The 14,783-nt window shown below is 34.3% G+C and overlaps 1 pseudogene; it reads right to left on the bottom strand.

Moving 5' to 3' along the window:
* Positions 1 to 12,059: 12,059 nt before the first annotated feature.
* Positions 12,060 to 12,788, bottom strand: LOC140507823 (kelch-like protein 15 pseudogene; annotated as a pseudogene).
* Between the last annotated feature and the right edge of the window lie 1,995 nt (positions 12,789 to 14,783).

Below are 14,783 nucleotides of genomic sequence, written 5' to 3'. Positions count from 1 at the left end.
TGAAACCTTAAATTTAAAAAAAAAATTAAAAATGAATGTTAAATAATTTACACGTAATTGAGAAAGATTTACTGGAATAAAAAGAATATTTTGAAAGATCAACTTACAACAAGCACTGCCAATCTTATGCCTTATCTCATTGGGTTCCCTATTTGAACTTTGATAATGATAGTTATGAGAGTATAAACAAATATCACCTCCCCATTACTAAACTTGAGTGATTTATTATTGTTCACACCTTTATCATTTTTTTTTGTTTAATTCACAGGTGGGGAATCTGATGTCTGAAATCACATGTAGTCTTTCACATCTTCAAGTAAGGCCCTTTGACTGAATCCAAATTTGACAAAACAAATCCCCTTAACGAAAGTATTTGTTCTGTAAAATTTGAACTCAAAGAGCCATACCCAAGGACCTAGAATGCCAAATGTAGTCTTAAAGTTTCAGGGTTCCCACTCCTTGTAATCAGAATATTTTTCCTCTTTACCTTTGTATTTAAATTTCAAAGGTCCTCTTCAGCTATGGTCTTTAATGATTGGAAGTTTTCTTTTTTTAAGTACATTTTTCATTTGTAACATTATCTTCACTTTCACTTTATATGTTATACATTTTAGTAACCATACATTCTTGGTATTCCAAATTCTTTTCTCCTTTATCATGATAGGTGTTATGTCATGTATGATCCTTACTGTAGGTTTTGGTACTTGAATAATTTAATTCTGATTGCTTGTAGTATATTTTCTTTGAACTAGTGTATTGCCAAGGCAATATTCATAGCAGCAAGGCTGACTATGAACATGATGGCATAGTTCTGAATTATAAAGTATGATTTAACTATAGAAGGCAGAAGAAAAAATTACTGTGATATACTTATGTGCTCCAATTTTCCATTCTTTTAACTTTAATAAATCGTACTACCTCATGGAGTAATTTTTAAAAAATTATTTATTTATTTTTAGTTTTCAACATTCACTTCCACAAGATTGAGTTTCAGATTTTCTCCCCATCTATCCCCAATGCTCATCCCAACAGAGCCAGCATTCTGCTTATCCCATCTCCCAATCTGCCTTCCCTTCTAGTACATTCCTCCCTTCTGTTATCCCCTTCCCCTCCATTTTCCTGTAGGGAAAGATAGATTTCTATAGCCCGAGCCTATGTGTCTTATTTACCAGTTGCATGTAAAAACAATTCTTAGTATCCATTTTTAAAACTTCAAGTTCCACCTTCTCTCTCTTCCTCCCTCCACACCCACCACAATTGAAAAGGCAAACAATTCAATATAGGTTATACATGTGTAGTTAAGCAAAACACCTCCATAGCACCCACGTTGTGAAAGACTTACTGTATCTTCCTCCATTCTAAACTGGCCCCCATTTATTCTATTCTCTCTTTTGAATCCTGTCTCTCCTCAAAAGTGGACCTAATTACTACCTCCTCCAATTTGCCCTCCCTACTATCATTCTCCTCACCCTCTACTTATCCTCTTCCCCCTTACTTTCCTGTAGTGTAAGATGGATTTTCATACCAAGTTGAGTATGCATGTTATTCCCTCCTCAAGCAAAATCTGATGGGAATAAGTTTCACTCTTTCCTTCTAACCTCTCCCCTCTTTCTCACCAATGAAAAGACATTTTTCTTTCTTCTTCTATGTGAGAGATATTTTACCCCAATCTATTTCTCCCTTTCTTCTTCCCCCAATATATCCCTCTCTCATCCCTCAAATTTTTTAGATATCATCCCTTCATATTCAACTCACCCTGAGCCCTCTTGCTATATAAATGTAATCCATCCAACCACTCTAATAAAATTCTCATTACAAATATTACCACTCCGTGTAAGAATATAAAGAGTTCAACTTTAATAAGCCCCTTGTGGTTTCTCTTTCCTGTTAATTATTTCATGTTTCTCTTGATTTTTATATCAGAAAGTCAAATTTTCTATTCAGGTCTGATTTTTTTACAAGAATGCTTAAAAGTTCTCTACTTCATTGAATGTACATTTTCCCCCCTTTAGAATTATACTCAGTTTCATTATGTAGGTGATTATTGGTTCTAATCCTAGTTCTTCAGTCTCTGGAATATCATAATCCAAGCTCTATCATCCTTTAACCCAGAAGCTGTGAGATCATGTACTATCCTGATTGTGTTTGCACAATACTCATTTTTTTTTTCTGGATGCTTGTAATATTTTCTCCTGGACCTGGGACCTGTGGCATTTGGCCATAATATTCCTAGGAGCTTCCCTATTGGGAATTCTTTCAGAAGTTGATTGGTTTATTCTTTTAATATCTATTTTACACTCTGGATCTGGAATATTAGGGAAGATTTCCTTAATAATTTCTTGAAAGATGATGCCAAGGCTCTTTTTTTTTTTATCATGGATTTGAGGTAGTCAAATAATTTTTAAATTGTCTCTCTTGGTTCTATTTTCCAGATCAGTTGTTTTTCCAACAAGATATTTCATATTGTCTTCTATTTTATCATTCTTTTTGTTTAGTTTCAATATTTCTTGATTTTTCATAGTCATTAGCTTTCATCTGCTCCATTCTAATCTTTAAGGAATTATTTTCTTCAGTGAGCTTTTAGGTCTCTTTTTTCATTTGGTCAGTTCTGCTTTTTTAAGGCATTCTTTTCCTCATGGGTTTTTTGGACCTCTTTTGCCATTTGGGTGATTTTATTTTTAAGGTGTCATTTTCTTCAGCAATTTGGGTCCACTTTAGTAAGTAGTTGATTCATTTTTCATGATTTTTTTGCATCACTCTCATTTCTTTTCCCATTGTTCACTCTACTTCTTTTACTTGATTTTCTAAATCCTTTTTTGCTTCTTCCATGGTCTGACATCAATTCATATTTTTCTTGGAGTCTTTGGATGTAGGACTTTTGACTTTGCTGTCTCCTTCTGGTTGTGTGTTTTGATCTTACTCATCATCAAAGTAAGATTCTATAGTCTGAGTTTTTCCTGGTTTTGATCATTTCCCAAGCACTTTGCTTCACTTTTGAGCTCATTATCAATGTAGTTTTCTGCTTTCAGTGGGGTAAGGAGTGTACACTTAGCCCCTCAATTCCCCCACAAGCCTAGAGCTCCAGAAACAGCCACTGCTGGTGCCTTTACTGCTGCTGAGGCTTCCACGAGCTCCTCTGAGCCTCCACTGCCCTGGGGTAGTACCCTGTACCCTTCAACATGTTTTTTCCACTTACCTTCCATATTTTCCTCCGTGCTTTGGGGTCATTAAGTCTGGAGATTGCCCTAAGTGCCAATGATTCTGTCCCCCCAAGACCTGCTCATGTCCAGTCTATACTGTCAGAGCCTACAGTGTACTGTGCTCTGCTCCCAGTGCAGCACAATAGATGTGTCCTGTCAATTTTATAGGCTTTCTTGGCCTGGAAATTTGCTTCACTCTGTCATTCTCTGGGTTCCTCAGTTCCAGAATTTGTTTAGAGTCATTTTTCACAGGTATTTCACTGGTTTGGGGAGGAGAATTATAGCAAGTCTGTACTTTTACTCTACCATCTTGTCTCCACCTATCAAGAATAGTTAATGGATTAATTGACTTTTATTTACCCCATTTTAATTTTCAGGGATTTTTTTTTTGGGGGGGGAAGATTTGGTACTTCATATGCAAGTTATTAATTCCCTTTTCAATTGTATTTGTAAAAATTTCCTCACTAGACTTGAACTTCTTGGAGCCAAGATGGCAGAGTGATTGGCAAATGCTTTCTCCCTCCCCTTATTGATCTTGAAAGACCCATAAAATATTTCACCAGAAAAATTCAGGAACAGTGGGATCAGCAGAAGGGGCAAACAGTCTCTTAGCATGTGAGACTAGGAAAATCTTTGAGAAGCGTTGCTCTTACTGTGGCTGAAGGGAACCAGTGCAGGGTTGGAGTTGTCTCACATAGACTCACTTCAACAAACCGGGAGGATATCCTGAGCCCTAGAGGGGTGCACCTCACAACTGCCAACACTAGGACCCCAGGAGTGCCTCAGGGGAATCGAGAAGACACTAGCACATATGAGATGACCAACCACTGAACTTGCCTATACTCTAGCTTAGCAAAGAAGACATTCTATAGCCAGACCACCTCTCCCCCACACTTAAAACAGCTAGATCCAGGACAACTCTGGAGAAACACATACAAACTTCACCTGGCCTCTGCTTTCACACACCAGCCAGCTGAGCACCAGGTAAGCTGCAGCATTTTAGCTTCTAAAAGCTTCTGAAAGTACCAGAAGTCACAACACACAAAGCCTCAAGTTCAAGGCACAAGACCTATGGGACAGAGCCCCTTGTGCCCTAGAAGCAGAGATCTACTTTAAAAGTCAGGAAAAGGGTGATCATCATCATCATGAGTAAGAAGCAACACAGAAAATAAAAGATCATAGAAACTTTCTATGGGGACAAGGACAAAATCACGATTACCAAAGAGGTCAGCATTGAGATGACTCCCATCTGAAACTTCAGAAGTGTATATGAAGTGTTTGCAAGCATAAATAGCACTCTTAGAAGATCTGAAGAAGGATTTTAAAAGACAAATTATAGAAATGAAAGAAAAAATGGCCAATGATTGTAAAAATATGAAAAAAAAATTCACTAAAGAGAAAAGCTCCTTTAAAAGGAAAATTGGACAAAGGGGAAAAGACGTACAAATACTAACTGGAGAAAACAACTCCTTGAAAGGAACAATTGGACAGATGGAAAAGGAGATGTAAAAGGTAACTGAAGAAAGCAATTTGATAAAAATTAGAATCAGGCAAGTAGAAGCTAATGACTCTATGAGACATAAAGAATCAGTCAAACAGAATCAAAAGAATGAAAAGACAGAAGAAAATGCAAACTATGTAGGTGGTAAAACAATTGACCTGGAAAATAGATCCAGGTGAGAAAATTTAACAAATTTTGATCTACCAGAACGCTATGATGCAAAAAAGAGCCAGGACACTATCTTCCAAGAAATCATCAAGAAAAACTGCCTAGAAGTCCTAGATCCAGAGGGTGAAATAGTCATCAACACAATTCACCATTCACCTCCTGAAAGGAATCCCAAACTAAAAACACTAAGGAATATCATTGCCAAATTACATAACTATCAAATGGAAGAGAAAATACTACAGGCAGCCACAAAGAAACCATTCACATATTGAGGAGCTATACTCAGGATCCCACAGGACCTTGCAGTTTCTACATTAAAAGATCAAAGGAATTGGAATATGATGTTCCATAAGGTAAAGGAGCTGGGACTACAATCAAGAATCAATTACCCAGCAAAGTTGAGCATAATATTTCAGGCAAAGAGATGGTCATTCAATGAAATAAGAGATTTCCAGAACTTTTGGATGAAAAAGCCAGAGTTCAATAGGAAATTCGATCTTCAAACACAAGTCTCAAGAGAAGCATGGGAAGGTAAACAGGGGAAATAAAAATCTTTTTATTCAATATGTGCATACTGTTTACATTCCTATAAGGGAAGATATTTGCTAATCTTGAGAATTGTATATGTATCATGATATACACAAGGTATGTACATAGACAGAGGGAGTGGGTGTAAAATAAATGAAGTGATAATCAAATGTGACTTAAGGGTGCAAAGGGATGATAACAGAAGATGTGAAAAGGAGGAGGCAGAAAATGGTAAATTACATGACAGGAAGAGGCACAAAATTATAGTACAGTAAAGGGAAAGAAGGGAGGAAGATGAGCACTGTTTGATATTTACTCTTATCTGATTTGGTTCAAGGAGGCAATAACAAACTCAGTTAAGTAAAGAAATCTAACTAGCTATATAGGCATAGGAGGGGAAGAGGGAAAGAAAAGTGAGGGGAGACTAAAAGAGAGGGAAGAAGTAGTAAAGGATAAAGGGGAGTAAAAGGGATAGGGGCTGAAAGAAGGAAGAGAAGACTGAGGGAGACAGAGGTCAACAACTAATACTCTATTTTGGAGGGAAAGGGAGAAAGGAGAACTAAAAGCACAAAAGGGGAGAAAGAGGATGGAGGGAAAGATATGAATAGTGATAATAACTGTGAATGTGAATGGGATGAACTCACCAATAAAGCAGAGATGTGGATAACAGAAAGAATTAAAAAACATAATCTAACAGTATGTTGTTTACAAGAAACACATTTGAAATGGGGGTGATACACAAAAGGTAAAGTTAAAAGGTTGGAGCAGCATATTTTGTGCTTCATCTGATGTAAAAAAGCAGGGGTAGCAGTCCTAATCTTAGACAATGCAAAAGCATAAATTGATCTAATCAAAAGAGATAATGATGGAAACTATATCCTGCTAAAAGGCACCATAGACAATGAAGCAATATCATTACAAAACATATATACTCCAAGTGGTACAGCATCCGAATTCTTAGAGCAGAAGTTAAGGGAGTTATTGGAAGAAATAGAAAGCAAAACTATACTTCTGGGGGACCTCACCCTCCCCCTCTCTGAACTTGATAAATCTAACCTCAAAATAAACAAGAAAGAAGTTAAGGAAGTGAATAAAATGCTGGATGAGGTAGATATGATAGATGTCTGGAGAAAATTGAATGGGAATAGAAAGGAATATACCTTTTTCTCAGTGGTACATGGTGCATTTGCAAAAAATGAACATGAACTAGGGCATAAAAACCTCACAATGCAGTTCATAAAGGCAGAAAGTGAATACATCCTTCTCAGATCATAGTGCAATAAAAATTATAAGTAATAAAAGACCATGGAAAGATAGACCAAAATTTAATTGGAAACTAAATAATCTAATCCTAAAGAACGAGTGGGTTAAACAACAAATCATAGCAACTATCAACAACATCATTCAAGAGAGTGAAAATAATGAGAAAACCTACTAGATCTTATGGGATACTGCAAAAGCAGTTCTTAGGGGAAGTTTTATATCTTTGAATGCATACATGAATAGAATAGTAGTAGTGGGAGGAGGAGCAGGAGGAGATGGAGAAGGAGTTAGCAGGAAGAGAAGTAGCAGTACCAGAAGTACTTAGTAGTAATCTTGGTAGTAGAAGTGATGATGATGATGATGATGATGATGATGATGATGATGATGATGATGATGATGATGATGATGATGGTGAGTTTGTGGTGGTGATCACGATTATGGTAATGATGATAATATTGCTTCCATTTATATAAAGTGCTGTGATGTTACAAAGCACTATTAAGAAAATATATTCAATATTATATAAACTATGATTTAAATACTTGCTTTGCCAGGTTATTAGTTACTGGATTAAAAGGAATTTAACATAATTTAATTTCATGTCTTCTACATATAGATATTTCTATATTTCTTCCTGAAAAAGAATAATTCAATAACAAGATAGTGTCCCTCATATTATACAATCTTAGAATTGGAAATTATTTCATCTGTAATGTAACCCAAACTTCACTTATCTATCTATCTATTCTTGTACACACACCCAACGGTGAGACCACCAAGGTCTACTTAAAGACCTCCAATAAAAGGAAAAAATTATTTCTGGAAACAGCACGTTTCATTTATACAGGACTATGATTTATAGAAGTCTTTCAAATATCAAATCCAGATTTATTTTTTTTACCTAGTTATTTCCTCTAGGGCTAAAGAAGATGCCAACATCAGTTTCTCCTGTGATGGGAAAACCAGAAATATGTGAGAAAGTCTATTTTATTTTTGGAGAATCCTTTTGTGTTTCTTTAAAATCATCTACTTCCTTATTTTTAACTGCATAATACTAATTCCATCATTTTCATATATCATAATTAATCCAGTGATTCCTCAACTATTGTACTTTTGTTTAGTTTCAAGTTTGTTTATTTTTTCCACCCTAAAAGAACTGCTATAAATACTTTTGTACACATACGATCTTTACATATTTCTTTGGATCTAGGCCTAGTAGTGGCAATTAAATGGTATTAATCTTTATTGATACTTTTATATAATTTGGAGTTGTTTTTTAGAAGGACCATATTGATTCACAGTTTCACAAGTGGGACTTCAATGTTCATGTTTTACCAAAAAGTCCCTAACATTTATTGTTTTCCTTTGCTGTCATCTTTTGAAATCTGTTAGGTCAGAAATAGAACCTCAGAGTTATTTTATTTTTTATTTCATTAATTATTAGTGATTTAGAAATTTTTCCAATATGGACAAAGATATACAGGATTTCTTCCCCAGAGAAATTCTTGCTCATATTCTAAGATGATTTATCAGCTATGAAATGGTTTTTATTTATCGTAACATGAAAGAGTTACTTATATATCTTGCAAATGAGGCCTTTATCAGAGGAAGTCAGCATGAAGTTTTATGTCAAAGTTAATTGTTTCCTTTTTAATCTTATCTTCATTAGATTTATGCAAAAACTTTAAAAAAAATTTATGTAATCAAAATTATGCATTTTATCTTTTCTGACCCTATCACTTGTTTGATTTTTTCTTTTATTAACAAATCTGAGGACTATTCATTTCCATGTTTCTCTAATTCATTTATGATGTGACCTTTCATATCAAGGTCATATTTTCATTCATGAATTTAAATAATGTTCAAAATGGTCTAAATATATTTTTTGTTCCATAACTCTCTAGCTTTCTCTTCTGGTTTTTTTCAAATATTGATCCTTTCTTCCAGTAGCTGTGGCCTTTCTATTTTCTGAATACTCCATTATTAGATACTCTTTCTGCTTTGTCTTTTATATCTAATCTATTCCACTTATTGATCTTTATATTTTTAAACCAATTTGTTGTTGTTATTGTTGTTGTTTTTCTGCAGGGAGGGAGGGAAAATTACTGCTTTGTAATGTAATTTGAGATCTGGCACAGTTAGGATCCCATAGATTCTACTTTTCTTGATTATTTCCATTGAGATTCATGAATTTTTGACTCCACATGAAACTCATTTTTATTTTTCTAATTCTGCAAAGTAATTCTTTGAAATTTTATTGATATGTCATTGAATAAATTAATTAATTTAGGTGGTATTGCCATTTTTGTCACATTAACTTATCTTACTCAAGAGCAATGACTATATTTCTGATTATTTTGCACATGTCTATAAACAGCTATTCTATTTGCATTTATATATTTATTTAATATGTGGTAAATAGACTCCAAATATTTTATACACTCTGTAACAATTTTAATGACACTTCTCTTTCTATATATTTCTGCTGGGTTTTACTGAGATTATCTAGAAATGTTGATGATTTTTGTAGTTTTATATTCTGTATTTTTGCAGAAGTACTGCCAATTCTCTTGTTGATGCTAAAACTAGGGAGATTGGGTATTGTTTATACACCCATACCTTCCATTTTCCTTCATAATCCTCAATGTTCAATGCCTCTCTTGGGCCATCTGTATAAATCTGACTCAAAATTGACAAAAGAAATACAGCATTTCTTTTTTTCAAATCCTCCTTGAAAGCAAGCCATCAAATCTCTTATCTTTGATAATGTGAATGCCATGTTTCTGCACTGGAGTAGGAAGTGGGTAATGAGTAAATTCATTTTCCCCATGATAATTTCTCTCATCTTGACATTTCTAATGTGTGTGGGGCAATTGTTGCCTCAACAGAAATGTCATCTTGTTTCTCAAAGTTAATTCCCATGTTTTCTCCAGAGAAGAGTTCTTGCTCCAAGCAATCCCTTGGTTCAAGTGGTTTTGACCAGTCATTCTCCTCTGATTTATCAAATCATATTCACACTATTCCCAAATCCCAAACTATTCCTACTCCATTCATATTTGCCCAAGCCACTTCTGTCATCCTGACCTCCAATGTCATCAAAATCACTTCTTCCATGTCATCAAATTTTCCTCTTGATCTACTCCCATTATCACTGAAGAAATTAGACTTCCCTCTCATATCACTATAAGAATCAAAAGTGATATATGCATCTGTGTCTTTACCAGAATTCCACCCTGAACTGTCTTCATCATAGAATCCCTTGGAAACTTCTCTGTTCCTTGAATGAAGAGGAATATAATATCCTTTGCTCACTGGACTTCCTCCACTTTGATTACCTGAAGAAATTCTAATCTAGTCCAACAAACTGCTGATTCATATAAAGCACATTTTTCATTACCACATTGCTCATTCCTGAAGAGTACTGATGACTCTGATGTTGCCACTGGAGATCAATTGTGTGTGTGGGGTGTCTCAAAGCAAAGCACCTCTTACCAGGGAAGCAGAGAGACACACACAGAATAAAGGTAAGGGGTTGGGGTAGAATCTATTATGCTTCTGCTGAAGTAAAAAAAAAATACCAGGGGTAGCAATCCTCATCTCACAAAAAGTAAAGGCAAAAATAGATTTAATTAAAAGAGATAAGGAAAGAAACTACATCTTACTAAAAGGTATGGGTAGACTATGAAGTAATACCAGTGTTAAGCATATATGGACCAAATGGTATAGCATCCAAATTCTGTTTGTTTGTTTTTTTTACTTTCAATGAAAATGTTTATTTTATTTAGAAGTTTTATTTCTAGAAATGATCTATAGGAAAAAAATTATATTTTCTGCAGTCTCAAATTATGGAATCTTAGTTTACTCACATACAGAAAAATACATCCAGACACATTTTCCTGCAATTTCAGTAAACAAGTTAATAAATATGTCTCAATGCCCTTCCTAAGAAATTTTTAAGAAGAAGACCATGCTTAGCAATATATATTTTTGGCAGTAACTTTCAACAAAAGGTCAAAATGCAAAGATTGTTTTTGTGATGGGAATTACCAGACTGGTTCTATCAATGCTTTCTCTCATATTTGTTGCCAAGATTTTTTCTTTATACATTTTAGTGGTGGACAAAGATTTAGCATTTAATACGGACAACAAAAGCATCCCCAACCCACACACCTATAACTTTGGTCAAGGCACAGAAACAGATTAAAAGATATCAAAAGTAAATCAAAGCAAAAGACAAATGCCTTTAGAAATGATTGGCCATCTGAGATTGATTATCACCAATTATATTTTAAAAATGTAGTTTAGTCCTTTGTTTTAGATGCTTTTCTTATATTTACAAATTTCAAATAAGTATTAGACCCCCTTAAATTTAAAGCCCATTAAGTGAATACATTATTTAATAACACTTAAGCATTCACCCCACTACCTCACTCCCTTTAAAAAATATCGGAAACTATAATGTATCAGAGTCAAGATTTTCTAATTTTGCAAGCAATATAAAGAAATCTTTTTTCAGAAGCTTCATGTTTGAGAATAAATACTGGGGAAAGGTTTAATTTAGGGTTTGAGTACGTAGAGATCTAGAAAAGAAAGCACAAATGATATAAACTGAGCCCTAGAGATAGTAATGCGACTAGAAACAAATTAAGTTATTTCAAAAATTATTTTCTATCCTGTGGGGAAAAGGTAATCACAGCTGAGACACAGCATGTAAAAGATTTTTTTAAAAATCTAGGAAAAGAGACTATTTTTAAGTTAATAGAAATGACTGAAAATGCAAAAAGGTGTTTTGATCAAAATAGAGATTAGGAATCTCTATTTAGAAGGAAACATTAAATAGTCAAATTTTGTGAGTGTTCACATTGCAAGCAGAGCAATATGACTAGGTAAAATGAACAATTAATTATTATTAATATTTATTAGTTGTTAGGTGTAGCAATAATAGTTTTACAATTAATTGTATATGTCATTAACATATGTCCTTAAAGATCAATGGAATATTGTCCTTTATGACATAAAACTCTAAAGTATTATCTGCTTTCAAATCCTACATAACTGAACAAGTTCACTGTTTCAATGTATCACAATAAAAAATTAAACATAACTTTGCTCAATTTAAAGTCAGTCACTTTGTGAAAAGAAAAGCTGAAGAAAATACATAGCATTCTATATGAAAACACTTTGTATCTTACTTATATTAAACCTATTTAAAACTAAGTTTAAAAAAAAACATAGATCCTAATAAGATGCTATAAAACCCATCTGGCTTACCTTTCATCAGAAAAATCTTAAAACACCTAGATGTCCCCAAAATTAATCTCCTTCATATATTATTAGGCAGACTAATTTCTCCTTTTTCTGACAGGTATAGTTCTCTCACCTGTGGAAGACAAGTTGCCTTAACTAAATGAGGAATCCTGTCCTTTCCTTTCAAATGCACCAATCTTCTCATAAACACTGGATGGCATCATCAAACAAAACCTGATGTTCTGAGTGATGGTATCTGTATGTCTCCAATGTCTTCTGTCATGTGGCAGCATCATACAATTCTATCTTGGGGAATCTGTTCAGGCAGTCATTATCCAAAAAAGACAAAAACTTTTCAAAGTTCAAATAGGACAAGAAGTAAGATTTTGATATTAGTGGCACAAAATTATCTGTCAGGAAGGAGTCCAATTTCTCCCTGACTCCCTAGATGTTTACAGCAAAATCATCTAGAAGTCTCAATTTCTGCACAATTTTCAAAGCCGATTTTTGGCTAAGTGAAAGGACCAGAACTTCAGTTCTACAAGTTGAACATACAAAGCAGCCTACAGGATTTCATGAACAGTATTCATACTCAGTTCTATAGTTCCATAGTACATGAATTGTAGGACACAACTGAAGCCAGTGGCAGTCAGACCTCTTAAATGAATTTTGTACTGATATTGCTTCCTCATTTCACCTGTGAACATTGCCTTGAAGCAGTCACTCTGGGTGGGAAGGAGTCCTTCATGGGCCTGGAATTGACGATCTTCAATGACAAGTGTGACATTAAGAAGCAATTCCTTCTCATAAAGTGCTCTGAACCTAGCAGAGATACTGGTGTCATGAATGAAGGAACTAAACCCTTCCAAGTCCACTGCCATAAATCACCTTGGTGGTCTCAGTCCAGTTATGAGTGGACTGGCATCTGCATCAGGAAAAGCACCTCCACCATTGGTATTAGTTGGCATCTCCATACTTGGCCAAAAAGAGAAGACCCAGAGCTGTTGATGCCATTGAAGGCTGAACCCTCCTCTTCCCCCTCCTCTGTCCCACTGCCTCTCACCTCTAGACAGTATCATGCTTGTAGGATGGGATACCTCAAGAAGGTCAGCTTGGGGGTAGCCTGTGGCACAGACTGCTGAGGTGACTGCAGCCCCCACTGTCCCCACCTTAATCCTTTGGTCCAGTGCCAGCACACCATCTTTCTTTCTCAGCATCCAAATTTTTCAAGTTAAGTGAGTTATGGGAAATAATGGACAGCAAAACAGTACTAGTGGGGAACCTCAACTCTTTCTTCTCAGAACTTCATGAATGCAACTAATAAATACACAACAAAGTAACTAAGCATGTGAATAGCATATTAGAAAGTTAGATATGGCAGACTTTTGGAGAAAAATGAATGGGAACAGAAAGGAATAAACATTTTTTCTCAGCAGCATGTGCTACCTATACAATTACTGGCCATATAACAGGACATAAATTTCTCAAAAGCAAATGTAGAAAGGCAGAAATATTAAATGTATTCTTTTCAGATCATAATGTAACAAAAATTATTTTTAACTAAGGACAGTGAAAAGATAGATGAAAAGTTAATTTGAAACTATATGGTCTAATTCTAAAGAATAAGTGAGTCAAAGAACAAATTGTAGAAACAATCAATAATTTCATTAAAAAGAATGATGAGACAACATTCCAAAATTTAGGGGATGTAGTCAAAGCAGAACTTATAGGGAAGTTTGTTTCTTCAAATTCTTGCATCAACAAAATGGAGAAAAGAGCAGATCAATGAAATGGGCATTCTACTAAAAAACAAACTAGAAAAAGAATAAATTAAAAATACCCAATTGATCACCAAATCAGAAATCCTAAAAATCAAAGGTGAGATTAATAAGATTGAAAGTGGAAAATAAAAAAAGCTATTGAGCTTATAAACCTAAACGTTGGTTTTAGTAAAAAAAAAAAAAAAAGACAGATAAGCTGGTTAATTTTATTAAAAAAAAGAAATAAGAAAAACAAATATCTATCATCAAAAATGAAAAGGGTGAAATCACCACCAATTAATAAGAAATCAATCATTAGAAAATATTTCCCCTAATTATATGTCAATAAATCTGACAGTCTGAGCAAAACTGATTAACATTTCTGAAAATATAAATTACCTACATTAACAGATCAGGAAATAAAATGCCTGAATAACTCCATCTTGGAAGAAGAAATTGAACAAGCCATTAATTAACTCCCCAGGGAAAAAGTCCCCATTCATGGATGGGTTCGTGAGTGAATTATACCAATTATTTAAAGAATAATTAATTCCAACACGATATAAAGTATTTGAAAAAGATGGAGTCTTATCAAACTCCTTTCATGACACAAATATGATCCTAACACCTAAATCAGAAATAGTTAAAACAGAGAAAGAAAATTATAGATGAATTTCCTTATTTAATAGCAATGAAACTGTGAAAAAATACTAGCAAGGGAATTACAACAACATATGAAAGGATTTTACACTATGGCCAGGTGGGATTTATAACAGGCATGCAGAGATGGTTGAATATAAGTAAAAGCATTAACAAAATTGACCATACCAATAACAAAACCAACAGAAATCACATGATGTTGAAAAAACGTTTGACAAAATGCAGGATTCATTCAGATTAAAAATAATAGACAGCATAGGAATAAAGGGAGTGGTCCTTAAAATGATCACCCTTATCTATTTAAAACCAAAAACAAGCCTTATCTGTAATGGGAATAAGTTACAAGCCTTCCCAATAAAATCATGGGTGAAGCAAGGCTGTTCATCATCACTATTATTCTATACAGTTACAGAAATGATAGCTCTAGCAAGAGAATAAGAAGGAATCAAAGGAGTT

This window comes from Notamacropus eugenii, chromosome 5 (genome assembly GCF_028372415.1).
Source record: "Notamacropus eugenii isolate mMacEug1 chromosome 5, mMacEug1.pri_v2, whole genome shotgun sequence".
Taxonomy (NCBI): Eukaryota; Metazoa; Chordata; class Mammalia; order Diprotodontia; family Macropodidae; genus Notamacropus; species Notamacropus eugenii.
The sequence above is the reverse complement of the archived record's forward strand: the minus strand, read 5'-3'. Positions and strand labels throughout refer to the sequence as shown.